Source organism: Pinus tabuliformis, chromosome 9, assembly GCF_031772625.1.
Source record: "Pinus tabuliformis cultivar Carrire ecotype Pingquan chromosome 9, CPIR1, whole genome shotgun sequence".
NCBI classification, from domain to species: Eukaryota; Viridiplantae; Streptophyta; class Pinopsida; order Pinales; family Pinaceae; genus Pinus; species Pinus tabuliformis.
The window spans coordinates 1,234,318,552-1,234,330,645 of NC_142307.1; the positions used below are offsets into that span (position 1 = coordinate 1,234,318,552).

Sequence of the window (12,094 nt, forward strand, 5' to 3'; positions counted from 1 at the left end):
CCCTGTTGACTTCTTCTTATAATCCTCTGTTGAGACTTCAATAACCAAGATTAGATCTTAATCGATGGATTAGATTAACTTGAAGTCAATCCATGTGATTTTCTTGAATATTCACATGATAACGTAATTAATTATGATTAATTAGTCATATTCCCTAAGTTTAGACTTAGGAAATATTTAAAAACTGATAAATAATCTAATTAAGTCATTTCTAGGCAGAATTTCGAGAAATGATTTCTGGGTTTTGGAGATCTCATGAATTTTATCCTCTCCAAAAAATTTCAAGGCTAGAACACATCAGATGCTATAAAAAATAACACTCCTTCTTAGCAAGGAATGTGTTCTAGTGTTGTTGCCCCATGTAGAAACACTCTGTCTCTGCATAATCTCCTATCACATTGTTGATTTCTGGATGCTATTGCCCACCAACCATTGTGAAAATCTGATATTTGCTACATCTATGTTGCTGTTGACCCTACTGAACTTCTGCCAACACTGCAGCTTCACTGCAACTCCCTCTCCATCTGTTGCTGTCACAATTGCAACTTTTGCAACTGAAAATCACCCTAAATACTAAATCAATTGTGATCAGTATGATGCATTATTCACCCAAGTCTCTGGCTGCTGCTAGTATCTGCATTGTTACTGAGGCATCTGTGGTTCCACTGAATCTGCACCGTGCCAACTGCATGATTTCCAATTCTGCATCTGTGCTCCCCAGCATCTACCTGCAACTAGACTTTGCATCTGTCACTCTGGCATTTGACTGCATCTGCTGCCATTGATCCATCTTGGTACTGAAATATTGTGGGCCCTCGTAGTAGGGTATTGATTCAAGATTTGGACCTCCTCAAGAATCCTGCCCATCTGTAGCACTTTGGGGCTACAACACCAAATCTCCCCATTTCACTCCTGGGGGTATGTCATAAAACATGGTGAAGTATTCCTCCAGCCTGGAGGAAATCCTATCGATCTCTACTGATGATGCCTGCTGGTCCTACTTCTCCTCCTTGTCCTTCTTTCTGAGAGGACACTGGGTGTTGTAGTGACCAAGCTCATCACATCTAAAGCACTTGATCTTTGTGATGAGCCCCAATTTTGGTACAATTTGGGCTCATTTTTGGCCTATTTTGCTTGCTCAAACCATTCATTTTTATTGTTTATGCATACACTTCTTAGTTTATTCATGTTGTTTGTAGGAGAAAGGATAGGCACTTTATCTACGTAGCTAATGCATTGTGATTCCAGGTTTTGGCATTAAAAGGGAGCAAAAGACAACGAAAAGGTGGCAAGGAGACAACGAGTTGGCATTGCTGACGTAAGGAGAGGTTGTCCACGGTCTTGGGGGACATTCCTCGTGATCCTCACCAAGAACTCCGAGCCCCACTCCATCCTCCCTCCGAGCTTAATACACGGCCAGCTGTTCTACAGGAACAGCAGTTCAAAACTGCTCTACAGGAAACAACATTTATGACCATCCTACAGGATCAGCAGTTAAACTCTAGATTAAGCAGCCGAGCTCCTAGAATCATGGATACTTGTTGGATCATCGTTTTGTATAAGTATAGAGGCCTTAGCCTTGGTTAGGTTGTTGAAACTCTCGTATTACTATTGTAATTTTGGAGCACAGCTCAAGTTTCGTTCTCTTTTGTAAGCCAATTTGGCATGTTATCAGATTATGAATAAAGAAGGTCACTTTTGAGTTAGTTCTGAGTTTTCTCAAGGAGCTATAGCTCTCAGGTTAGGGCCCAACCTGAGAGCCATAGACCTCCTCAGTGTTGTAATGCATTTACAATTAGGTCCAGCACTTGAGTTTGTTTAGTTTCCTATGCAATTCGGATTTCCAGCTTGTTAGTTTAATTGTTTTCATTAGCATAGATAGGACTGGTATGATGCTTTGCTTTCAGTATTCAAGTTTGATAGGTTGGTAGTGTTATCACTGAAAATGCTGTAGTTAAAATTTTTTTAGCCTGGCTTAAAGAGTGGGTGTTTTCGCAGCGCCTGAATTCTTTTCAGCAGTTTCGCAGCGCTACCTGTTCGAGTGGTTTCGTAGCGTGCTACGAAACTGGGGATTTGTTCGAGTTTTTATTGAAGGACCAGACTTCAGGGGTTAAACCTTGTATTCAAATGCATGAGAAGGATGGAAGTGAATGATTAAAGTGAATTATTAGCTGGAACTACATCAGCAATATAAATCAAGGTGGTAATGGAGAAGTGGCTCAAGGCTTTGCTGCCTTTTCTAATACACCGGTTGCTTATTCTGTTTCCTCTTAGTCTATCATTTCAATGTTCACATAATGGTTGAAGAATGATTTGTCACCTTAAATACTGGTATTTGTGAGATCCCCAGAAGATTCCTCTGTGAGAGCGAAAATTGCAGCAGTTGCCACATTAGATGTCCTGGCAAAGAAATTTGTAGGGAACTTTCCCAGTACCTTTAGTGACTGTCTTAGTCCTGTTGTTGCAAATCTCACAGCAAATGATGTAGCCCTTTCCTCAGGTTGCTTGCATTGCATAGCTTCTTTTGTTACTGAACTGGGGCCACAAGTATTGGCTCATCTTCCTCACATTATTAAATATATCCTTAAGAAGACATGGCGGGTTTGCTTGTCTTCATATAAAGAGGCAACAGTGTCTAAGATGGCAGACTTTGAAGGGAACACAGCTTCTGGGGGAGCCTTTTTGATCTCTGTTCTTAGTGTTTTAGAAGCAATTGTGCAGAAGCTGGGCGGGTTTTCGAATCCATACTTGGAAGAAATTGTTGGTCTTTTAGTGTTGCATTCACAATTTACTACTGACTCAGGTTCAACAGTATGCACAAAGGCTGCTTCAATCTGCATTCTCATGTCTGAAAAGATCTCAGTGCGGCTTTTGCTTGATCCGATTGTTAGAATTTATGGAAAGGCTGTAGAGAATGGAGAAGTTTCTGTTTTAGCCATTTTTGAAATGCTAGCAGTTGTCGCTTCTAAAATGGACAGACCATCTGTTGTAACTTATCATGCAAAAATATTTGAGTTATGTCTGATAGCTTTGGACCTTCGTCATATGTTTTCGAGCCTCTTACACTATTATGGAGGATTGAACCCGCGTTATCAAAGGCAAACAGAGCGAAAAGTTGTAGAAGGACAATGGGATTTCCAAGAGCTAAGGCCGCTGCATTACTTGTATCATTTTGTCCGACAATATCCATATGGAAGAGGCGAAGGCAGATATGAAGAATGCAGTTCTGAAAGTGTTCATGTCGAAGATCGAAGAAGCTAAAAGCCAGAACCTTATCAATATGAAGGTTGAATCAATTTTGGAAGATTTGTCTTCGGGATTATTAGAGTCTATGAAGAGACACGTCTTTTGGTCCCGTGGCAAATTCATGGAATAGCTTAATGTATGGGCGCAAGTGTTTGATGAAAGAGACGTAGCTCATTATCATCGTGGCCTAGCTTCATAAGACCTCTTTTTCTACGCAAACAGGTGGCAGGGGTGATCAATAGTCACTGTTGTTATAATGAGACATCTGGCAATTATGTTTTCAGGAAAATGATCAAAATGCGTATCAATTCTGTTTTCAGCTTCCCAAATTATCGGCTTTTATTGGAAGCACGCCAGAGAAACTATTTTATAGGAATGACAACCTTGTTTCAAGTGAAGCAGTTGCTGGAACCCGCGCTCGAGGACATAATAGCATGGAGGATTTACAGATTGGACTATTGATTTCTTTGTGCACCTGTAGCAAAAAGGTTAAATCAATATGCTAAATATGTAATACAAAAGTCAGAAGCATAGCAATTTGGGTAGCCTGTAATGTAAACCGCTCTACATAATAGGTGGTCGATTCCCTAAATGTCAGTTGAATACCAGAGAGTTGTTGATGGATTGAGGTCGATTTGATTACTCTGTGTTTACTGTCGGTTGTTGGTATAATCGTTGTGGACCTGTGGTTGTTATATGCATTGAATGGAGCATATCATGGTACCGGTGAATGAGGGAGGTCGAGAGCGCCTGATGAATTAATGTGTTGTTGTGTATGAAAGTTGATTGTCATGTGGTTGTTTGAACAGAGTGTCTGCAAGCTGAATTTCTTATACCTGAAGGATGATGGATGGGCAAGCAGATGATGACTCACAATATAAAGATGGGGAATACAGAAATCTAATTCTTATTATTGGGATGAAGACAATACTATTCAACGGGTTAACTATCAGATAAAACGGGAAATATCAACCATGAAGTTGATTAAGCATCCAAATGTTGTCCAGCTGTATGAGGTCATGGCCAGTAAGACAAGAATTTACATTATACTTGAGTTTATATCTGGAGGCGAGCTCTTTGACAAAATAGTTAACCATGTAAGGTTGAAGGAAGATGAAGCAAGGAGATACTTCCAGCAGCTTATTAATGCTGTTGATTACTGCCATAGTAAGGGTGTCTACTATAGGGACTTGAAGCCAGAAAATTTGCTTCTGGATACATATGGAAATCTTAAAGTATCAGATTTTGGCCTAAGTGCACTGTCTCAACAAGTCAGGGATGACGGTTTGCTTCACACTACTTGTGGAACACCCAATTATGTTGCTCGTGAGGTCATCAATGATAAAGGTTACGATGGGGCAACTGCAGACTTGTGGTCATGTGGTGTCATCCTATTTGTTTTAATAGCAGGTTACTTGCCTTTTGATGATCCAAACCTTATGACATTGTATAAAAAGATATATAAATCAGATTTTACATGCCCTTCATGGTTTTCTTCTGGTGCAAAGAAATTAATTACAAGGATTTTGGACCCAAACCCTAAGACACGAATTACAGTACCTGAGATTTTAGACAATGAATGGTTCAAGAAAGGTTATAAGCCACCCAAGTTTAATGAAGAAGAAGATGTAAATCTGGATGATGTTGATGCTGTTTTCAATGGTTCAGAAGAACATCTTGTTACAAAAAAAAGGGAAACAAAACCAGAGGTGATGAATGCATTTGAACTTATCTCCATGTTCCAGGGTCTCAATCTTGGCAATCTCTTTGAAATGGACATGGGTATGGTTAAGCAAGAAACGAGGTTTGCATCTAAACGCCCTGCAAACGAGATAGTATCAAAAATTGAGGAAGCTGCAAAGCCTCTTGGATTCAATGTGCAAAAGAGAAATTACAAGATGAAGATGCAAGGTTCAAAGACTGGAAGAAAGGGTCATTTGAATGTAGCTACAGAGGTATTTGAAGTAGCTTCTTCTCTTTTTATGGTTGAAGTCCGCAAGGCTGGAGGTGATACCTTGGAATTTCATAAGTTTTACAAGAACCTTTCGGCAGGCCTAAAAGTATCTCCAGAAAGCAGAGGAATCCGAGCATGCTGTTTGAGTTTGTTTTTAGGAAAAGCTATTGACATTGAAGCCTGGCAGCTAAACAGGATTATTTGCAAATTGTTGTTCATTTGTTGGAATGAGGAAGATCATTAATAAATGTAGCACAGTGTTAGCAGAAAACCAGTGAGGGGGACTGTGTTTTTAAATCACACAGCAGTTTCGTAGCGCGCTACGAAACTGCTGTAGGTGATGATTTTAAAAAAGCACAGAGCAGCTAGTGTAATACTGTGAGCAGGACTTGTGAAAGAGAGACATCTGTCTATGCCACCTACAGTACATTCAAAAACATGGTAGTACTTCATGCCTGGGGTTGTTAAATGATTTGGGAACATGTTGCTACACTTTCGGAGAAGGTTGGGAGACATAGACCATTATAATAGGAGCACACTTTCTGGTCATTAAATGAGCCATCAGCGCTTTCAAGCATCCCAAGTCAGCGTTCATTGCATCCGTAACTCAGCCATATCAGATTAATTGAAGGAGGACAGCTGCCAAAGCATTCAAGAAAGTATCAAGTATACGAGGAGAATGAAATTAGTATTTTAGTTTGATTAGGATTGTGTGTAATTATAGTTCAGCATGTTTGTAATTAATGCATTAGTTAGTAGCATGTAGGAATAGTTAATAGCCACCTTCGAGGCTCCCCTCATGCTGGAGGAGGAAGCTCGAGGTGTTTTAGTTTTGCTTGCCTATATATGGGCCAAGGTTAGATGTAGAAAGGGTTGGATACTTAATAGAAAAAGTGTGTTGTTTTGGGCCACTGTAAGACCTTTTTTGACAGTAATAGTAAAACAGAGTTATTCTCTTCTCAAGATTCTCGAAGGATTGTCATGGTCAAATGAAGTGATGATGTGTTATACCTTATGTTATTTTATGGTTTTGTTGTATGCAATCACTCAGAATTCATAATTATATGCTCTGACTTCCTGTGTATACAGCAAGCTATGTGTGGTGGAATATGTTTGACTTGTAATGCTAAGAGCCTTGATTTCTATGAGATCACTGTGTTTTTCTTGTCTACTTGATATTATAGACTCCATAGCCCAATGAGATATCTTTTGGTGTGTTTCCAACCAGTTATGTTTTCATAAGTAAATAAAGAGTTAGCCATCTAGTGTGTGAAGGATTTTATCAAGAGTTTTGAGAGAGCCCTCTCTGATCAAAGAGGCTAATCTTTGGTCTAAAGATAGGTTGAAATAGTTACATGAGACCATGCTTAGTTGCAGCCCTCAGTACTGGTTTTGTGATAACAGGTAGAATAAATCTCTTGGAGCTCCAACAAAAACAGGTTGTAAAGGCTCACTGCCATCTCACTATTTGGGATTGGGGTGTAGACCATGATCAGCCACCAAAAAGAACAGCAGTCGTTTCATCTCCACGCAAGTTGCTACATGAACGTTTTTCATTAAGGATTTATTCATACATTCTCGACATTGATCCATACTGCACTCTCACGCATTAGTTTTATTGCTTGGTTTCCATTTTGGATTTATAGGTTTCATGGCATAATAGGTTAATGAATTCCTTGTTTTCATGCACAGGTCATTTGTTTTATTTACACTGCTTTTGCTCAAGCGATTTCCTTCGTCGTTTTCTTCATCCACCTGCAAGTTCTATTCACCCTCTATCTCACTCACGTGCCCTCCAACTCTCTCATTTCACGTACAGCTCCATCTCCTTCACTCTCGTTGATTCCACCCTTCCAAAACATCAACCCATTGCATGCACCCTTCCTTCGTCTGACTTGCCATTTCCTAAGACATCATTAGGTCCATCTCCATCTCCCTTAGCCTCCCACACCACTCCATCAACTCCTAAAAACCTCCACGGCCAACCATCCTGTAGACGTGCACAACCATCCTGTAGAAAACAGAGTATCCTGTAGGATCCCCTGCAGCCTTCCTGTAGGAGGCCATTCACTTCGTTGCCGAGCTTCTGAACGTGAGGGACCTCTGTGGATGGGTGCTAAGGATCCTTAGGAACCTCTCCTAGCCTCCCCAACCTGTCCCACACTTTCCTTCCTTCTCCATCCCACCTGCACAATCAAACCCTAATTAGGCCAAGTTCACACTCATTCCACACACCTAAAGGAAAAACACAAAAACACATTTCTCATGATGCAAGTAGCTTAGACCCATGCATTTACACTTGTTAGAGGTAATGACAGCATTCATAGGAGTTGCATCCACATTCTTTGCATTATAGAAGATAGACTAGTTAAATTAGGGTTTCATAGATTTACATGCTTTAAATTGCTTTTGATTCAGTTTGTCAAGCAGCGTAGCCTTCCTTTGAGTTAGCTTTCGTCCATCATTGATAAAGCTTCTTCTGTGAGCCTATAGAAGTTGGCTTAAGCCCTAGCGGACTTGTGCCAGCTGACCAAGTGACAGCTGCGACAAGGGCTAGTACTTGTGCATACAGCACCGTCGCTTCCAAGTTTGTACGAACTACCGGGTTGATAAAATTAAGAGACAGGAAGCCCCAGGAGTTGTAGCATTATTGCTACAATACTGGAGCTCACCACTTTGATAGGTTCTTCTTCTTCTTTCGTTGCTCCCATTGTCCTTGACTGGGACCCTCCGATGCAAGGGCCAAAATCTCGTCCTCCTTCACCCGCTTCGATTCGCTGCTACTGCCAATGATGGAGCTCTTCACTAGGTCTCGTCTCAACTCCTCTTGCTGCAAATCAACCCACATCCTGTCTCACCTTGGCAAGGTATCTTTGCCCAAGATACTTTGGACAAATACATGCCACTCCTCTGAGACATTGTTGATTTCCAATCACACTAGCTCTGTGGGCTGAGGCACGACCCCAACAACTACAAGTTCATCCCGGATCTCCTGAATCCTAGTGTGGAAGGGGTATATACATTCCCCTTTCTGCATCTTGGTACATCTCAACTTCTCCTATAAGTACATCTTCCACTACTCGGAAGTGACTCGGTAAAGCATTGAAAGTGTATCCACATCTCCTTGGCAATACCTTTGCCAACTATGTGAGAAACAATCTGATACTGAACATCATCAAGTATTAACCTCTTCGCCTGCACCATCTCCTTTTTGTACTCTTTTAGCTAATTTGCATGATGGCTTCATGCCATATTCATCCAGAAGGAAGGACATAGTTGGAAGCACCATCCAACCTGTCTTGATCTCGTAGTCCTACTATGGCCATCCCAGATGATGTCGAAATATCCTCTTCCCTACTACTCAGTTGTTGCTAGGCTATTCACACTCCCTTATGGATGATAAAATCTGCTCACAACGATTGTTGATCTGCAAGGTAATTTGAACTTCTTGAGACTAGAAGTTCCCTGAGGAAAAATTTCCCTCAGTGTGTTCCATTCTTCCACCCGACACTAACTCTTCTCTAGAAAAATGTTGCAAAACTACTGTGTCCAACTAGAGATCTTCTCTGCGAAAAACTATTGTTTGCTCCCTCTGCCTCTAGAATCCCTTGATCTAGAGAGATCGAATTTTTCTATCCCACTCTCAGAAAAAATAGATTCTCCTAACGAATTCGACCCCTTGGCCAAGGTGACTGTGTTGCCTCTGGGGTTTTTATGTGCTACCTCTCAATGAACAATGAAACTCCCTCTTCCTTTGCTACTAAGATCTTTGGATGATCATTTGTGCTCTGATACCATGTGAAAAATTGGAAACCTGACTCTTATTGCAACATCTGGAAATAATTCTCCTAATTGTGAAATTAATTTTTAACAATTTATTTACTTTGTGCTACAACAAATACTAAATCAATCACACTGCAACCTACACAAATAAAACTATGGAATAAATAAACACTAGAAGAAATACTAGCACACACACATAAAATGACACAATTATTTTTAGACCAATGTCCCCTGAAAAACCCAACTTGGGAAAACCAGTGTAGCAGTTGAGGGCTTTATTATTATGTAGCAATGAAATAATACGAGTACAAATGGATGCCAAAAATGAAATCCTATAGAGAAATAATGGCAAGAAAAATCTAGTGAGGAATTTTCTGACTCCACAAGCAAATCTGGGCACTAACCTCAACTCCAAGTGAGCCATCCAAATTGCTTCTGTGTAGTCACTGCGTCACCCTAGCACAATTTCTCCTGCACATGGCTTGGAACAACTTCTCCTCAAGTCTACTAATCAGTTGCTGTCTAGGAAAACATCTCTACAGATCTCTGGAACCTCTAACTAGCTTCTGACACTGAAATTCTGCTTCTCCCCAGCAATTTCAACTCCACCTCTAGAGGCTACTGCGCTGCTCTATGTCAGCCTCTCTATGGCTCCTCTAGCTCTTTATAAATGCACTCACCAAAACCAGAATCCTTCCTTCGTCTTCACTGTCCCTTCCCCTCTCTCACTGCTTCTATTTCTCTAGCTCTCTCTCCATCAACTGAAAGTTGCTACTCAGGAAATCAATATGCTCATGAAATCGAATTTCACAAGTGATTTCTCCAAGCCCCATTGACTTTCTCTTATAATCCTCTGTTGATACTTCAACGACCAAGATTAGATCTTAACAAATGGCTAGGATTAACTTGAAGTCGATCCATGTGAGTTTCTAAAACATTCACACCATAACTTAATTAATTCTAATTAATTAGTCATATTCCCTAAGTTTCGACTTAGGAAATATTTAAAAACTGACCAATAATCTAATTAAGTCATTTCTAGGCAAAATTTCCATAATCATTTTTTGGGTTTTGGAGATCTCATGCATTCTATCCTCTCCACTAAATTTCAAGGCTAGAACACATCCAATGCTACAAAAAATAACACCTTAAATTCCTAGGATGAAACTAGAAACTTCAGTTGACGCTCTCTTAGTGTTGAGAAATGGCAACAAGAAATTCCAGTTTAATTGTCCTTGAATTAAACTGAGAATTAAAATTGAATTCTATTCGCATAACAACTTGTAAATAGTTAATTAATTTTAATTAACTTAATTAGATTAGGAATTTCGAATTGGAAGTCTTTTTGCAGTTATGTATATTTTCTCCCTAAGTTTTAGGGGTCTAGTATGAGTTTAAATTGACTTGGAAATTAGATCACTCAGTTTACTGAGTTAAGTTCAGTTAAATTAGTTTCAAATTGGTTGTGGAACTAATAGAGAGTTAACTGTCAGTTGGTGCATTAGTGCATCCACAAGTGTCACTCTAGTTAACTAAAGATTCCCACATCATAAACTCATGCATGTCAGTTCAGAGAAAGGCCCATTTGAGACTAGAGTGCAGGGACAATGTACTATCAGTTATATTATTTACTACACTGTAAATATCATGCATGCATCAAAGATTGATCCTATGTTTGGATTACACAGTTTTGGAAGCATGAATTCCCTTTAAATACTGGCTATTCATCCTAGGAATTACACAAGAGATTAAGGGCTTGGAGAGCTGCAAAATTGGATATGTGTTGGCAAAGATCTAGCTTGTGAGCTAAGTGAGTTGATCATACTTGTGCATAATTGTTCTATCAAGAACAATATTTTTAACTTCACTCATATTTATGATATATGCAATACAGATAGTGGGGTTTTGAGCAGTGGCTTTCCTTATATACATCTTGTGTTATGTGCCATTGATTTATCTTCTTCTTGTTCATATTGTTTTCATCGATCTATTGGCTTCCACTGGTTGAAAGTAGAAGTAGATTCTTGTCCTGTGCTTTAGTACATTGCATGAGGTTGTGAATCTATAGGTTTTTCTACATGGTATCAGAGATGAGAACAATATACTATAGAGGAGATTTCGAAGTTTTGAGTTTTGGGTTACAGGTGAAATTCGAATTTGCAATACATACTTCAAGATCAACAGATGGCGTTCTATGGTTTGTGGCTTGAGTATGCCTTGGAAGGCAGCTCAAATTTTATAGCCTAGAGGGACATAATGGAAGTTGTGTTAGAGGATAATGGCTTGAAGGAATTCGTTGATCAAGAAATTCCTAAGAAACCAGCATCAGATTAATAGAATTTGGCTGAATGGAAGAAATGTGTGGCGAAGGCGAGGCGGATAATCCTTGAGGGAGTTCAAGACCACATTGTCTTGAGTCTCCATGGAAAGGAAAATCCATATGCTATGTGGAAAGCATTGACGAACTTGTATCAAAAGAGTAGTGACCAAAGGAAATTGGCACTGAAGGAAAAACTTCGAAAAATCAAAATGGAGAAAAGCGAGATGATTCCAAAATACTTGACCAAGTTCACTCAGTGTCATGATGAACTTGGAAGAGTTTGAATCATGGTCTCAGAGGAAGATATGGTGAGCCTTGATCTTCTAGGACTCCCAAAGAGTTGGCATAGTTATCAGGACTCTGTCAATGGTCAGGAAAAGTTTCCGAATTGGGAATGACTGTGGTCGGATTTGATACAGAAGAAGATCAGGAGGAACAACAGGGATGGATCTTGATCAAAGACTGATGATGAAGAGAACTAAGCCTTAGAGATTAAGGCAAAGAAGGGGAAAGGGAAAGCTTCCCATTCCAAATCATATTCTTATCATGGAGGTATGAAGAAAGACATGACGAAAGTTAAGTGCTTTCATTGTCACGAGCTGACCCATTTTGCTACAAATTTTCCACTCAAGAAGTCCAAGAAGAAGTCCTTAGGAGGAGCAGAAAGTAAGGATTTGGCCTCTCAATTTGAATTGGAATTTTCCTCATTACATTCATGGTGTCATAAATGATGGGAAGTGTATGGTACTTAGACAGTGGAGCTTCATTCCACATGATTGGCAACAAAGAGT

At 39.8% G+C, this 12,094-nt stretch overlaps 1 pseudogene; it reads left to right on the forward strand.

Annotated features, from left to right (window-relative positions):
• The first annotated feature begins 4,177 nt into the window (after positions 1-4,177).
• LOC149152999 (CBL-interacting protein kinase 23 pseudogene) lies at positions 4,178-11,769 on the forward strand (annotated as a pseudogene).
• The last annotated feature ends 325 nt before the right edge of the window (positions 11,770-12,094 follow it).